We start from the raw sequence: 13,960 nt of genomic DNA on the forward strand, positions 1-13,960 counted from the left end.
ATAGGCAACAATTTTGTAAGATTTCCGGTCGATTGACAAAATTCAATATGTCCAAAAGTTTCAAAATTACATACAGTACATAAATGCATTTATTCTACCACACATATATCCTACGGGTGGATGAAATATGATGTAATGCTGTCGTCTGCCCCCCAAAAAACCCCCAAAACAAACGAGCTTGGTGGTAGAGAAACACCCATGACTACAACATGTTTTACTGTAAGTCAAAGGATTACACATTATTTTTATATGGGTGAATATGGGGGTCAAATAGGGGCGAACATTTAACCCATTCTGACCTGAGATCAGATTCATACGAGGTTTCCACTGGACACACACTGGTCTGATGAACCCATTCTGACCTGAGATCAGATTATAAAAATGTCAGTCGTTCTTTGATTTTTCAAAAACAGCAGACCTACAAGCTCGTAGCGCGCCACTCGGTGGCGCGCTATGAGCTTGTAGATCTGCTATTTTTCAATAGCTAAAGCATAACATGATGCTAACACCAAAATGGGTTCCCGTTCAGAATGGGTTAAGTATGATTATTACGGGCCCTGGGCTACCAGCAGAGACCCTAAAACACAGTGCACGATAAGTCATAGATTGTATTGTTTAACCCATTTTGAGCCGGAACCCCTTTTGGTGTTTTAAACATTACGTTATAATTTAGCTATTGGAAAATAGCAGATCTACAAGCTCATACAGATCTACAAGCTCGTAGCGCGCCACCGAGTGGCGCGCTACGAGCTTGTAGGTCTGCTATTTTTGAAAAAATCGTAAAAATGAGGCACAAATGTTTGAACATAATATTCTTTCAGAGCGAACGTTTTTAACTCAAATCTTTGCCTCTGGGGGAGTTCCTGGAACAACATATTTTCAGATGGGGGGGGGGGGGGTCGGTGACCAAATAATGTTTTTTGGGGTCCTTGACATGAAATATTGAGCTCCACTGAAACAGAAAAATGAGGTATTTCATAAAACTGTCAGGATTTAGAAGACATATTTTTAAATCCATGGTCTAAATGGGTTAATAACCACTCCGAGTGTTAACATGGGCCACCCGAATCTTCAAAGCGGTGAACATGTGCACTATTATGTTCCAAATGTCTGTCTGACGAACGGCATCGCAAACCAGAAGCCTCTCCGAGGTGCTATCGGATATCAGACAAAAATGAGAGCCGAGAACTCTTAGACTCGCCTAAATTTAACCGTATGTGACGACAGAAACAACATTAGTATTATTATTATTATTATTATTATTATTGGTGCTTATCCTTTTTTCATGTTTTGTGTTATGTTGGGGTATGGGGGAATCACACTTGTGTGAAGTGAGAGGCTCCCACTGAGCCGCTTTCATTCGTTGCAGATTCACAGCCAAATACGTATACGAGACAATAGACATGAACGCAGTGCGATATTGTCTTAAGTATATATTAGCCCATTCTGAACGGGAACCCATTTTGGTGTTATAGCATCATGTTATGCTTTAGCTATTGAAAAATAGCAGATCTACAAGCTCATAGCGCACCACCGAGTGGCGCGCTACGAGCTTGTAGGTCTGCTATTTTTGAAAAATCGAAGAACGACTGGCATTTTTTTTAATCTGATCTCGGGTCAGAATGGGTTCATCAGACCAGTGTGTGTCCAGTGGAAACCTCGTGTGAATCTGATCTCAGGTCAGAATGGGTTAATAGAGACGTCACCGGGTTTCTCCTCCCATCCACTCGCATTAAGTTGCTCAAAAGCAACTTAAGTTGCTCCTTCCGGGTATAGGAACAGAGTGCATTCTGGGATGGATCGGGCATAAATCCTGAACGCGCTAAGCCGTTGACTATCATCGCGTTCCGTTCACGTATGAAACATAGCGTTCAACGTGTTATCGGCCATAACGTGAACGTGCAACGATGCATAGTGCTGACTCAGGAGCTGCAATGCCACTTTCGGCCACTATGTGCATTTATTTCGCCTCAGAGTTTCCTCTCGGTGACGTCGATATTATATTTACTGTATACTCAAATCACACAGGTGTGACAAAATCACACCTGTGTGAAGTGAGAGGGCGCTCTTATCATCGTACATCGTCCTGTAAAATTGTCCCATTCATTGTCAGTGGGAATGTAATGTTGCGGTGACATCGTCCGAATGAGCCAACTATTTTAGTAGTTTCAGATGTTTGGGTGAGTCTCTTATACCACCTCTCAGTGACATCATATTGTAGTTTCAGTAGAAACAGAGAGATGTTTGGGTGAGTCTCTTATACCACCTCTCACTGACATCATATTGTAATTTCAGTAAAAACAGAGAGATGTTTGGGTGAGTCTCTTATACCACCTCTCAGTGACATCATATTGTAGTTTCGGTAAAAAACAGAGAGATGTTTGGGTGAGTCTCTTACCACCTCTCACTGACATCATATTGTAGTTTCAGTAAAAACAGAGAGATGTTTGGCTGAGTCTCTTATACCACCTCTCAGTGACATCATATTGTAGTTTCGGTAAAAAACAGAGAGATGTTTGGGTGAGTCTCTTACCACCTCTCACTGACATCATATTGTAGTTTCAGTAAAAACAGAGAGATGTTTGGGTGAGTCTCTTATACCACCTCTCAGTGACATCATATTGTAGTTTCGGTAAAAAACAGAGAGATGTTTGGGTGAGTCTCTTACCACCTCTCACTGACATCATATTGTAGTTTCAGTAAAAACAGAGAGATGTTTGGCTGAGTCTCTTATACCACCTCTCAGTGACATCATATTGTAGTTTCGGTAAAAAACAGAGAGATGTTTGGGTGAGTCTCTTACCACCTCTCATTGACATCATATTGTAGTTTCAGTAAAAACAGAGAGATGTTTGGGTGAGTCTCTTATACCACCTCTCAGTGACATCATATTGTAGTTTCAGTAACAACAGAGAGATGTTTGGGTGAGTCTCTTTACCACCTCTCAGTGACATCATATTGTAGTTTCAGTAAAAACAGAGAGATGTTTGGGTGAGTCTCTTATACCACCTCTCAGTGACATCATATTGTAGTTTCAGTAGAAACAGAGAGATGTTTGGGTGAGTCTCTTATACCACCTCTCAGTGACATCATATTGTAGTTTCAGTAAAAACAGAGAGATGTTTGGGTGAGTCTCTTATACCACCTCTCAGTGACATCATATTGTAGTTTCAGTAAAAACAGAGAGATGTTTGGGTGAGTCTCTTATACCACCTCTCAGTGACATCATATTGTAGTTTCAGTAGAAACAGAGAGATGTTTGGGTGAGTCTCTTATACCACCTCTCAGTGACATCATATTGTAGTTTCAGTAAAAACAGAGATATGTTTGGGTGAGTCTCTTACCACCTCTCAGTGACATCATATTGTAGTTTCAGTAAAAACAGAGAGATGTTTGGGTGAGTCTCTGGGACCACCTCTCAGTGACATCATATTGTAGTTTCAGTAAAAACAGAGAGATGTTTGGGTGAGTCTCTTATACCACCTCTCAGTGACATCATATTGTAGTTTCGGTAAAAAACAGAGAGATGTTTGGGTGAGTCTCTTACCACCTCTCACTGACATCATATTGTAGTTTCAGTAAAAACAGAGAGATGTTTGGGTGAGTCTCTTATACCACCTCTCAGTGACATCATATTGTAGTTTCAGTAAAAACAGAGAGATGTTTGGGTGAGTCTCTTATACCACCTCTCAGTGACATCATATTGTAGTTTCGGTAAAAAACAGAGAGATGTTTGGGTGAGTCTCTTACCACCTCTCACTGACATCATATTGTAGTTTCAGTAAAAACAGAGAGATGTTTGGGTGAGTCTCTTATACCACCTCTCAGTGACATCATATTGTAGTTTCAGTAACAACAGAGAGATGTTTGGGTGAGTCTCTTTACCACCTCTCAGTGACATCATATTGTAGTTTCAGTAAAAACAGAGAGATGTTTGGGTGAGTCTCTTATACCACCTCTCAGTGACATCATATTGTAGTTTCAGTAAAAACAGAGAGATGTTTGGGTGAGTCTCTTATACCACCTCTCAGTGACATCATGTTGTAGTTTCAGTAAAAACAGAGAGATGTTTGGGTGAGTCTCTTTACCACCTCTCAGTGACATCATATTGTAGTTTCAGTAAAAACAGAGAGATGTTTGGGTGAGTCTCTTATACCACCTCTCAGTGACATCATATTGTAGTTTCAGTAAAAAACAGAGAGATGTTTGGGTGAGTCTCTTATACCACCTCTCAGTGACATCATATTGTAGTTTCAGTAAAAACAGAGAGATGTTTGGGTGAGTCTCTTATACCACCTCTCAGTGACATCATATTGTAGTTTCAGTAAAAACAGAGAGATGTTTGGGTGAGTCTCTGACCACCTCTCAGTGACATCATATTGTAGTTTCAGTAAAACAGAGAGATGTTTGGGTGAGTCTCTTATACCACCTCTCAGTGACATCATATTGTAGTTTCAGTAGAAACAGAGAGATGTTTGGGTGAGTCTCTTATACCACCTCTCAGTGACATCATATTGTAGTTTCGGTAAAAACAGAGAGATGTTTGGGTGAGTCTCTTACCACCTCTCAGTGACATCATATTGTAGTCTCAGTAAAAAACAGATAGATGTTTGGGTGAGTCTCTTTACCACCTCTCAGTGACATCATATTGTAGTTCTCCCCAACCACCGCGGTGAGTAAAACTGTATATGCCTTTATACTCTTAGGACTGCTGTCTAGAGCAGTTCAGTTCTTGGACAAAAAAATCAATACATCTAATCACTCGTTTTGTAAACAACAATCCTGTAAAAAATCGCCACACGAGGTGGATATGATTTCAATCACCGCGTGCATTAGCGGTATTGATTAATTAATCAATGATAGGGCGGGGGGGTGGGGGGGGGGGGGGGGTTCCCAGGGCCAGTTTAACTGGCCCTGGGAACCTCCCCTCTGGGACCACCCCCCCCCCCCGCCCTCCTGACTTCAGCACATAACAGTCACACTTAACCCATTCTGACCTGAGATCAGATTCTAAAAATGTTCTTCTACATCCTGACAGTTTTCCATTCTGACCTGAGATCAGATTCTAAAAATGTTCTTCTACATCCTGACAGTTTTCCATTCTGACCTGAGATCAGATTCTAAAAATGTTCTTCTACATCCTGACAGTTTTCCATTCTGACCTGAGATCAGATTAAAAAAATGTCTTCTATACATCCTGACAGTTTTCTGAAAAAGCTATGTTCCTATGTCAGTCGTTCTTCGATTTTTCAAAAAATAGCAGACCTACAAGCTCGAGCTTGTAGATCTGCTATTTTTCAATAGCTAAAGCACAACATAGTGCTAACACCAAAAGGGGTTCCCGCCCAGAATGGGTTAACATGTCAAACACCGGTCGAACGAAGGCAACTTATATTCGCCGTGCTCAGACAACCACGGAAGACGAATACGAAGACGTTAATGTTTTATCGTTTGTCACGGACGGGGGTGTGTCTCTCTTCTGCACGCCATTGATTTTTAGGCTAATTAGGTCCAGATTAGAGATGGGGGAACATCTGATCGTTCACTCTACTGTGTGATGATGTATATAAAATAATGTCGCCGTTGGATGGAAACACAATCCATGCAAAGTAAAGTCATCACTTTTTCCAAGACAATAAAAAATAAAACCTGCGTTTCGAAAAGGATCCAATGTTATTATTTTAGTCACGAGATCAAAAACATCGCAAAGAGGAGAGAGGAAAAAAGCAGGGATCCAAAACACAGATCCCTGGGGAACCCCGCGGGTCAATGGACATAGTGTGTGTGTGTGTGTTTTGCAGTTAGCCCATTCTGACCCGAGATCAGATTCATACGAGGTTTCCACTGGACACACACTTGGTCTGATTAACCCATTCTGACCTGAGATCAGATTTAAAAAAAAGTCTTCTGTCAGTCGATTAAAAGAAAATAGCAGATCTACAAGCTCGTAGCGCGCCACTCGGTGGCGCGCTATGAGCTTGTAGATCTGCTATATTTTTCTGCTATATTTTTCAATAGCTAAAGCATAACATAGTGCTAACACCAAAGTAATTATCTTCTCCTCTGTGGAATTGCTGTACTTATGCGAACTTACTGCGAAATATGCCTATAAAAGGATGCAAACAAAAATTAAAAAAATATGGAGATACATGGTTTCTACCCAACAGTGACGATACCTGCATGTACCCATTTCACTATTTATTCGGCATTTGAGCCACAGACAGAACCACCATTTGAGCCACAGACAGAACCACCATTTGAGCCACAGACAGAACCACAATTTGAGCCACAGACAGAACCACAATTTGAGCCACAGACAGACCACCATTTGAGCCACAGACAGAACCACAATTTGAGCCACAGACAGAACCACAATTTGAGCCACAGACAGAACCACCATTTGAGCCACAGACAGAACCACAATTTGAGCCACAGACAGACAGAACTACCATTTGAGCCACAGACAGACCACCATTTGAGCCACAGACAGACCACCATTTGAGCCACAGACAGAACCACCATTTGAGCCACAGACAGACCACCATTTGAGCCACAGACAGACCACCATTTGAGCCACAGACAGAACCACCATTTGAGCCACAGACAGAACACCATTTGAGCCACAGACAGACAGACAGACCACCATTTGAGCCACAAACAGAACCACCATTTGAGCCACAGACAGACAGAACCACCATTTGAGCCACAGACAGAACCACAATTTGAGCCACAGACAGAACCACAATTTGAGCCACAGACAGAACCACAATTTGAGCCACAGACAGAACCACAATTTGAGCCACAGACAGAACCACCATTTGAGCCACAGACAGACAGAACCACCATTTGAGCCACAGACAGACAGACCACCATTTGAGCCACAGACAGAACCACCATTTGAGCCACAGACAGAACCACCATTTGAGCCACAGACAGACAGAACCACCATTTGAGCCACAGACAGAACCACCATTTGAGCCACAGACAGAACCACCATTTGAGCCACAGACAGACAGAACCACCATTTGAGCCACAGACAGAACCACAATTTGAGCCACAGACAGAACCACCATTTGAGCCACAGACAGAACCACAATTTGAGCCACAGACAGAACCACAATTTGAGCCACAGACAGAACCACAATTTGAGCCACAGACAGAACCACAATTTGAGCCACAGACAGAACCACCATTGAGCCACAGACAGACAGAACCACATTTGAGCCACAGACAGACAGACCACCATTTGAGCCACAGACAGAACCACCATTTGAGCCACAGACAGAACCACCATTTGAGCCACAGACAGACAGACCACCATTTGAGCCACAGACAGAACCACAATTTGAGCCACAGACAGACAGACCACCATTTGAGCCACAGACAGAACCACCATTTGAGCCACAGACAGACAAACCACCATTTGAGCCACAGACAGAACCACCATTTGAGCCACAGACAGACCACCATTTGAGCCACAAACAGAACCACCATTTGAGCCACAGACAGACAGACCACCATTTGAGCCACAGACAGACAGACCACCATTTGAGCCACAGACAGACCACCATTTGAGCCACAGACAGACAGACACCATTTGAGCCACGGACAGAACCACCATTTGAGCCACAACAGAACCACCATTTGAGCACAGACAGACAGACCACCATTTGAGCCACAGACAGACAGACCACCATTTGAGCCACGGACAGAACCACCATTTGAGCCACAGACAGAACCACCATTTGAGCCACAGACAGAACCACAATTTGAGCCACAGACAGAACCACCATTTGAGCCACAGACAGAACACCATTTGAGCCACAGACAGACCACCATTTGAGCCACAGACAGACCACCATTGAGCCACAGACAGACACCACCATGTGAGCCACAGACAGAACCACAATTTGAGCCACAGACAGAACACCATTTGAGCCACAGACAGACAGACCACCATTTGAGCCACAGACAGAACCAACATTTGAGCCACAGACAGACAGACCACCATTTGAGCCACAGACAGACCACCATTTGAACCACAGACAGACAGACCACCATTTGAGCCACAGACAGACACCACTATTTGAGCCACAGACAGAACCACCATTTGAGCCACAGACAGAACACCATTTGAGCCACAGACAGAACCACCATTTGAGCCACAGACAGACACCACTATTTGAGCCACAGACAGACCACCATTTGAGCCACAGACAGACAGACCACCATTTGAGCCACAGACAGAACACCATTTGAGCCACAGACAGACACCACTATTTGAGCCACAGACAGAACCACCATTTGAGCCACAGACAGAACACCATTTGAGCCACAGACAGACACCACTATTTGAGCCACAGACAGAACCACCATTTGAGCCACAGACAGAACCACCATTTGAGCCACAAACAGAACCACCATTTGAGCCACAGACAGACCACCATTTGAGCCACAAACAGAACCACCATTTGAGCCACAGACAGACCACCATTTGAGCCACAGACAGACAGACCACCATTTGAGCCACAGACAGACCACCATTTGAGCCACAGACAGACAGACCACCATTTGAGCCACAGACAGACCACCATTTGAGCCACAGACAGACAGACCACCATTTGAGCCACAGACAGACCACCATTTGAGCCACAGACAGACAGAACCACCATTTGATGAGATTTAGCCTCTCAGACCCAATAATATTTTGTTTCGTTGGATAAGGTTGTGTCTGTAAATCCATGCTGTATTGATGTCAGTACCACTAGGAGAGACAACAGGCACAACGATAAAAAAATAATACTTCTATGTTCTCTAACTGTGTAGACTAATTGTCCTCTTGAGAGCGTAACATTACTGGCCTACCAGCATGTGCACTTAAGCCTCTCCAGCTGATCCAAAATGCCGCAGCTCGCTTGATTCTCACAAAATTCTCACATGTCTCCCCCCTGCTCCGCTCCCTCCACTGGCTCCCGGTCGCTGCCCGCACAGAATACAAAACTCTGATGCTGGCATTCAAAGCAACCAAAGGTATGGTTCCCCCATATCTTGCAAGTATGATTGAACCCTACAAACCCTCCCGCACACTCAGATCAGCCAACGCAGGGAAGCTGGAAGTACCCTCACTAAAAACGCCGGGACAACGCTCCACACGTCCCAAACTCTTCTCCCTTCTGGCTCCAAAACTGTGGAATGCACTTCCCATTGCAGTCAGAACTGCAGCATCACTCCCAATCTTCTGCCGTAGTCTGAAAACCCACCTTTTCAGACTCCATCATGGCCCATAGCACTTACCCCACCCCCTTAGATAGCATTTCTGTAGACTTAGATAGCATTTGATACAGACTTATAGCATGTTATGTAGACACTATAATTGCATTGTATGTAGTCATAGCACGCCATAGTACATAAATAGCATAGTATAGTAGATATGTATAGTTTCATTATATAGATATTCCACTGTTACGTTCTTAGCTTACGCATGTTTCATGATAAATGTTTTTATGTGATGTATTCCCATGCTTTTGTGTTCTTGCTTAATGTAAATCGCTCTGGATTAAGAGCGTCTGCTAAATGCCTGAAATGTAAATTGTATGTTCTCTAACTGTGTAGACTTCTTGTAAATTTAATAATGTATGCTTAACAATAATTGTACTCTTGAGAGCGTACAATTAAATCAAATCCGTAACTGCTAAAAATAGCAGACCTACAAGCTCTACGAGCTTGTAGGTCTGCTATTTTTTTTAAATCGAAGAACGGCTGACATTTTTTAGAATCTGATCTCAGGTCAGAATGGGTTAATCAGACCAGTGTGTGTCCAGTGGAAACCTCGTATGAACCTGATCTCAGGTCAGAATGGGTCAAAAGATCTACAAGGGTCCATTTGGTTACCATGGCTCTCCATCATAATAGCTGCATTTGGGGACCACCTGGAACCAGTGTTGTTTTTGGCAGGAACTTTTGATTTTAGTTTTAGTCATAGTCTCTTGAATAGTTTATTTAGTTTCAGTCACATTTTAGTCGCCTGAGCTAACGTGTTAGGTTTCTGTCTGGTCTAGAGGGGCGGGTGGTCGCGGCTGAGATCTGCGCACGCCCTGATTGGATCTCATCGATCTGTCCGTCACCCCCGGCCCCTCCTCTCCAGTGTTGTTCACAATGCGCATTGGGAACTTGTAGATCGGCTATTTTCAGCTGTAAAATCAGTCGTTACGACAGCATCAAGGCCCACCAAAATACATTTTAGTCGACTAAATCACCTGTAGATTTAGTCGACTGAAATCGCATGGCATTTAGTCGACTAAAACTAGACTATAACACTATGGCACTCATGGTGACTAAAATGTGACTAAAACTATATATACACTATTCAAAAGACTATAGACTAAAACTAAAATCAAATGTCGCTGCCAAAAACAACACTGCTTCACAGAGGCCGCCACGCAGCTAGGCATCGACAGCCATGCAAAGCTCACACAGACTTTGCTGCGACAAAGTCTCCGCACTAATATACCACCACCGTTACTTCAGTTCACTTAACCCATTCTGACCTGAGATCAGATTCTAAAAAATGTCTTCTACATCCTGACCGTTTTCTGAAAAAGCTATGTTTCTATGTCAGTCGCTCTTCGATTTTTCAAAAATAGCAGACCTACAAGCTCGTAGCGCGCCACTCGGTGGCGCGCTATGAGCTTGTAGGTCTGCTATTTTTCAATAGTTAAAGTATGACATGATGCGCTCGCCTGAAATGGGTTAAAAAGGCTTGTCCGGCGCCGTCCGAGCCTCCCCTCACACTCTCCCTCCACTGAACGAGTCTTGAGACAAGTTAGATTAAGCACACAGAGTCTATTGATTGCCACCTGACGCCGCCGCCCGGGGGCCAAATAATCCAATTAACCCGTTCTGGACGGGAGATCAAACCCCTTTTGGTGTTTGAAGCATTTAGCTGTTGAAAAATAGCAGATCTACAAGCTCGTAGCGCGGCACCGCAGCTTGTAGATTGTTTTTTAAATTGTGAAAATGTGCCGCAAATCTTTTAATATTTTCTTTCACAGTGAATGTTTTTTAACTAAAATCTTTGCTTCTAGGGGGGGTCCCTGGAACAATATATTTTCAGATGGGGGGTCGGCGGCCAATTATTATTATTTTTTTGGGGGGGGGGGGGGGGGGGGCCTTGACATGAACATGTTTGAGAACGACTGACAGAAAACATTTAGGTTCCCAGAAAGCTCTTAGGGTTCAGAAGACATTTGTATAGAATCTTTTCTTTTTTCCCCCTTTTTTTAGAGAATGTTTTTTGCGGCTTTAACGCCTTGTATTGGTTTTTTGAAGGGACAGACAGACAGTAGGCTGACAGGAAACGGGAGAGAGATGGGGGGGGGAAGACATGCAGTAAAGGCCGTGTCGGGCTCGGGAGTCGAACCCGCGGCACACTGCGACTGGATTACCAGTCGGGTGCCCAGACGGTTACGCCACCACCTGGGGCCTAGAATCTTTTCTTATAGGTCAAAATGGGTTAAAAAGTTTCACCACTTGTTCCTAAATGGTTTCCTTAATGATTCCGAGGCAGCGACAGGGACACAATTAGAGCTTTGCATTTAGCAGCGACAGAGAGAGAGAGACAGAGAGAGAGAGAGAGAACGATAGAGAGAGGTCAGGGATGCATGCCTGGAGGGAGTTGGATTCTTCGCTCCCCGGCAGAGAGAGAGAGAGAGAGAGAGAGAGAGAGAGCGTCTGGATTCCTGAACGGTAGAAACAGACCGCGTTTGACATTTCCATTCTCTGGACACCTTCGTTCCTCCTTTCGTTTCAATCTGTGGGACGTTTTATTTTCGCTGCCACCGTTTTATAGAAAAGGAGACCCAATTTGAAGCCTAAGTACTGCTGGCTGTCTGGCAGCAGGTTGAGATGTCACTGGAAAAGACAGCGTCAATGAGGAGAGGAATGGAGGTCTTTTTGCTTCCCCCTGAGCCGTTACAATTAATCCATTTTGGGCTGGAACCCCTGTTGGTGTTAGCATTATGTTATGCTTTAGCTATTGAAAAATAGCAGATCTACAAGCTGTAGGTCTGCTATTTTTGGAAAAATCGAAGAACGACTGACATGGAAACATAGATTTTTCAGAAAACTGTCAGGATGTAGAAGACATTTATAGAATCTGATCTCAGGTCAGAATGGGATAAGTGTGTTCTTCAGGGAATCTTTTGCGAATACTAGTCTAGAATGTTATCTGCCTATACATCCTGTTATGTTATTGTTTAGTCCATTTAGACCTAAGTTTGATTACAATTAACCCATTCTGACCTGGGAACGATTCTGCCAAATGTCTTCTAAATCCTGACTGTTTTCTTGAAAAAGCTTTTTCTGTCAGTCGTTCTCAAACACTTTGTCACTTTTCACGATTCTTCAAAATATAGCAGACCTACAAGCTCGTAGCGCGCCACTCGGTGAGCTTGAGCTAGGTCTGCTATTTGAGCTCTTTGAGCTATTTGAGAGATTTTTCAAAAATAGCAGACCTACAAGCAGGTCTGCTATTTTGAGCTTGAGCTAGGTCTGCTATTTGAGCTTGTAGATCTGCTATTTTCCAATAGCTAAAGCATAACACAATGCTAATGTGTTATAATAACATAACAACATCGAAATTACTAAACCAATGAGGAAGTAGAAAGGCAAATCGACCAATGGCAAAGCTTCTAGGAACATCTTTGAATGCAGATCGCGGCCCCTAGAAGTGTCACAGAGAATACATTTTTTGGGGGATCGTTTAACCCATTTCTGGCTGTCTGAAAACCAAAAAAACAAAAATATAAAAAGCTCTTTAAAATGTTGACTATATTATTGCTTATAGCAGCTGTAAGTAAAATGTACTTATGTTACTTTACACAATGTCACGCACTGTGAGCTTGTAGATCTGCCATTTTCAAACAATTTCTATACAGTTGAAAAGGTGTGAAATGGACATGTATTGTGGTGCTGCATGACTTGCATGGCTATACTCCTTTCTATTAGGACTTGCCCAGAATAAGGGTTATAAAACACTAGGGTTCATTCATGTGGTTTAAAATATTTATATCTATTTTCGACCATGGCTGGAGAACAAAGAGAGCAATCAGAGCACAGAGAGAGTGAAAACCATCTGCCGCGTTTTCAGAGAGCAGAGAGCCTAGACACAACAACAGCAGAGGAACAACATCTCATATTCTCTTAAAGCATTCTGACCTGAGATCAGATTCATACGAGGTTTTCACTGGGCACACACTGGTCTGATTAACACCATTCTGACCCGAGAATCCCGTTCTTCGATTTAAAAAAAAAATAGCAGACCTACAAGCTCGTAGCTAGCTAGCTATGAGCTTGTAGATCTGCTATTTTTCAATAGGTAAAGCATAACATGATGCTAATACGAAAATGGGTTCCCGTTCAGAATGGGTTAAAGCATTTTGGACGGGAACACATCTCTGTCGCCTATAATAGCTTTTAACCACTTTAACCATTATTTTAAACTTCAGCTGTTGAAAAATAGCAGATGTACAAGCTCGTACATTTTTTTCAAATATTGTGAAAATGTGTGCAAATCTTTGAATATAATATTTTGTACCGTTGCCTCTCAGAGGTCCATGGTTTGGAACAACATATTTTCAGATGTGGGTCTACCGCCAAATAAAATACAGATAATTCATTTTTTTTTTATATATTTTTTATCCCACGATTTTGTAACCCATTTTTCACCCCGGTGTCAATCATCTAATGTGATCCTGGGCTCTACACACCCTCCACCAACCTATAGTCCCCATATATGGGGGACAAGGGGAGACCAACGGACTTGAACTCATGCTTCCTTCATGCCTGAGTGTCCAAGTTGCTCCTTTACACCTGACAGGGGGGAGTTTCCCTGGTTGGACATTAAACACATTAAACCTGTATATATGAGGGGCTATCACCCCTCAAAAAAATTGGCATTATG

The sequence above is a fragment of the Protomyctophum parallelum genome, assembly GCF_964188405.1.
Source record: "Protomyctophum parallelum genome assembly, chromosome: 12".
Taxonomy (NCBI): domain Eukaryota; kingdom Metazoa; phylum Chordata; class Actinopteri; order Myctophiformes; family Myctophidae; genus Protomyctophum; species Protomyctophum parallelum.